Source organism: Mixophyes fleayi, chromosome 5, assembly GCF_038048845.1.
Source record: "Mixophyes fleayi isolate aMixFle1 chromosome 5, aMixFle1.hap1, whole genome shotgun sequence".
NCBI lineage: Eukaryota > Metazoa > Chordata > Amphibia > Anura > Limnodynastidae > Mixophyes > Mixophyes fleayi.
Window position 1 is genome coordinate 279,126,359 of NC_134406.1, and position 4,140 is coordinate 279,130,498.

The following is a 4,140-nucleotide window of genomic DNA, read 5'->3' on the forward strand; positions in this document are numbered from 1 at the left end:
ACGGAATATGCTGGTGCTATAGAAATAAACGTTGAGGGGGAGTGAGAACAATCATTCAGCTCTCTCCCCCACCCATGTCCAGATTACTCAGTTCCCTTTGATGTCCAAGTCACTTGATTGTTCTCCCCCCCATTACTCTGTTCCCTCTCCCCCCCCCCCATCACTCTGTTCTCTCTCCCCCCCCATCACTCTGTTCTCTCTCCCCCCCATCACTCTGTTCTCTCTCCCACCCCCCCCCATCACTCTGTTCTCTCTCCCACCCCCCCATCACTCTGTTCTCTCTCCCACCCCCCCCATCACTCTGTTCTCTCTCCCACCCCCCCATCACTCTGTTCTCTCTCCCACCCCCCCCCATCACTCTGTTCTCTCTCCCACCCCCCCATCACTCTGTTCTCTCTCCCACCCCCCCATCACTCTGTTCTCTCTCCCCCCCCATCACTCTGTTCTCTCTCCCCCCCCCCCATCACTCTGTTCTCTCTCCCCCCCCCCCATCACTCTGTTCTCTCTCTCCCCCCCATCACTCTGTTCTCTCTCTCCCCCCCATCACTCTGTTCTCTCTCTCCCCCCCCATCACTCTGTTCTCTCTCTCCCCCCCCATCACTCTGTTCTCTCTCTCCCCCATCACTCTGTTCTCTCTCCCACCCCCCCATCACTCTGTTCTCTCTCCCACCCCCCCCCCATCACTCTGTTCTCTCTAATCACTCACCCCCCCATCACTCTGTTCTCTCTAATCACTCACCCCCCCATCACTCTGTTCTCTCTAATCACTCACCCCCCCATCACTCTGTTCTCTCTCCCACCCCCCCATCACTCTGTTCTCTCTCCCACCCCCCCATCACTCTGTTCTCTCTCCTCCCCATCACTCTGTTCTCTCTCCTCCCCATCACTCTGTTCTCTCTCCTCCCCATCACTCTGTTCTCTCTCTCCCCCCCATCACTCTGTTCTCTCTCTCCCCCCATCACTCTGTTCTCTCTCTCCCCCATCACTCTGTTCTCTCTCCCCCCCATCACTCTGTTCCCTCTCCCCCCCATCACTCTGTTCTCTCTCTCCCCCCCATCACTCTGTTCTCTCTCTCCCCCCCATCACTCTGTTCTCTCTCCCCCCCCATCACTCTGTTCTCTCTCCCCCCCCATCACTCTGTTCTCTCTCCCCCCCCCATCACTCTGTTCTCTCTCCCCCCCCATCACTCTGTTCTCTCTCCCCCCCCCCCATCACTCTGTTCTCTCTCCCCCCCCATCACTCTGTTCTCTCTCCCCCCCCCATCACTCTGTTCTCTCTCCCCCCCCATCACTCTGTTCTCTCTCCCCCCCCCCCATCACTCTGTTCTCTCTCCCCCCCCATCACTCTGTTCTCTCTCCCCCCCCATCACTCTGTTCTCTCTCCCCCCCCATCACTCTATTCTCTCTCCCACCCCCCCATCACACTGTTCTCTCTCCCACCCCCCCATCACTCTGTTCTCTCTCCCACCCCCCCATCACTCTGTTCTCTCTCCCACCCCCCCATCACTCTGTTCTCTCTCCCACCCCCCCATCACTCTGTTCTCTCTCCCACCCCCCCATCACTCTGTTCTCTCTCCCACCCCCCCCATCACTCTGTTCTCTCTCCCACCCCCCCATCACTCTGTTCTCTCTCCCACCCCCCCATCACTCTGTTCTCTCTCCCACCCCCCCATCACTCTGTTCTCTCTCTCCCCCCCATCATCACTCTGTTCTCTCTCTCCCCCCCATCATCACTCTGTTCTCTCTCTCCCCCCCATCATCACTCTGTTCTCTCTCTCCCCCCCATCATCACTCTGTTCTCTCTCTCCCCCCCATCATCACTCTGTTCTCTCTCTCCCCCCCATCATCACTCTGTTCTCTCCCCCCCCCCTTCCCCCATCACTCTGTTCTCTCCCCCCCCCCTCCCCCCCATCACTCTGTTCTCTCCCCCCCCCCTCCCCCCCATCACTCTGTTCTCTCCCCCCCCCTCCCCCCCATCACTCTGTTCTCTCCCCCCCCCCCCCTCCCCCCCATCACTCTGTTCTCTCCCCCCCCCCCCTCCCCCCCATCACTCTGTTCTCTGTGTTTGTTACAAGACTTCACACATTTTGTTTAATTTGATACATTTTATTACTTGACAGTTTGTGTTGTGGTGAAGTTGCCCCCTCCCTGTTGCTTTGGTGCAGAAGTAGAGAGAGGAAGCAGCCGCTGGGAAACCCCTGGGGGGCTGTTTAATCACCCTACAGACAGATTGCCTTGATTACAAGTACCATGAAATTCATTAGCACCTTCAGCTATGACAAGTGGTAGCAGCAGAGAGATGTGGCTCATTACACAGCCAGATGAACGCATCCCCCCCCCCCCCCCCCCTGTATACCCGGCACATCCTGCACTGCGTCTCTATATCCAGATATGTTCCCGATCACTGAATATGAGGGTATCTGTTGTATATATCCTCATTCTTCTACAGGACATTCTCTGTACAGATAACATAAATATAGTGTGTACTTAACCCTTGTCATTCACGCACGATGGAAGCAGCCGTTCACTAGTATGTGACTGATCACTTCACAGGGCTTCGTACATATTGGTTAGACATCAAGGGCCTGATTCATGTGTAGATGCAACTTGCATTTTAAATAAAGTGCTCTGACCTTGAGCGTAGTTCTGATAGTATTCATATCCAAACGTATCTCACAATACTTTTCCAGTTGAATCTGGGTGTAAGTATGCTCTGCTGTTATGGTACTTGCCTTATGTAGATGCACATAACAACAGACTGCAGTATACACACCAGCGTCTGTTCCATAAAAGATCATATCAAAACACACAAAAACAATTAAATTATAAAATAAATGAAAAACTGGACAGTATAATCATCAGTAAAAATATGGATTTTAAAATGCTAGCTCACCACACCATCCCTGCAGTGACAGACCCCTCTGCATCCTGCCCAGGGTGGGGATCACTAACTGTGGGGTTTCTGGGACACGACTAGTTTAAGGCTTCTACTGGTTTCTTTGTCGTGTTTTATTTTTCACCCCATTGAATTCTGTTATTGTTCCCAAACACATCTACACCCTCAATTTTCCTTGTCCAAGCACTGGAAACTTCAAGAAATATCTCATATGTGTGAAGTTCAGGTCTAAGTTACTTCCCTAACTCTTGTACCAGATTGTGTCCACCTGAAAATCCCTTTCTCCAGTTCTCTCCCAACTCGCTGTCTCTCTTAATCCAAGTAAAAGTAGACCTCAAAAGCCTGCCCCTTACAATTCCCATCACATGACGTGGTTTGACCTCATTGGTCTTCACAGACATACAGTTGTTTAGAATACAGGGAACATATTCCTGGATGGTAGTAAACATGTAGATCACCTCCCCATGTATACAGTTCCTGGTGTCCACCATGGAGCTCACATTGGACTTCACACTGTCAGCAAACCTTGCTGCTTCTTCCTTACAAACATCATCCCTTCCCTATATAGCCCTGAGAATGTTTCATATCTTCACCTAACGTCGTCTGCAAGTTCTGCAGACTTAGGAAGAGGTTCCGTTTAGTGACCGCTAAGCCTGGCTGCTGTGATTCTCACTTTTTCTATTTAGCTGAGAACAATCTACTTCAGAGATAAATCATATCGGGCCTTGTTCACCCCGAAATGTAAATGCAGATTTTGTGTGTATAATTTGCTAATTTTATCTGCTTATACCCTGAACCAGACGATACGCAGCCACATACATTTCATATTCGTACGCCAAGGTCACTTACTACAGCTTACGATTTCTGGCAGGGAAGGGGTGTTCGCCCGTAGTCTGTGTACAGTCAGGACGTGCCAAACTCAAGCGCACGCAGCCATGTCCGAATCCAGCTTTGGGCATCTCAAAGTAATTGTTTTTCTGCTCTAGCTTTTGCTCCATCTCCGGGACTAGTCTAAGTCCTGATCAATAGTAATGACCGTCTGGTATGTAGCTGTAACGTGTGGGAGCAACTGTAAAAATGTATTTTATGTTCAGTAGACATTATGGGGCATATTCACTTGTTAGTATTCCGCGCTGCGGAAAAACTAGTACAGTTAATACGGTGATATGTAGCTGGATTTCAGGGAGCTGCGAGCTGAAATCCAGCGAGTAAATTACTGTATTAACTGTTTTTCCGCGCACGATT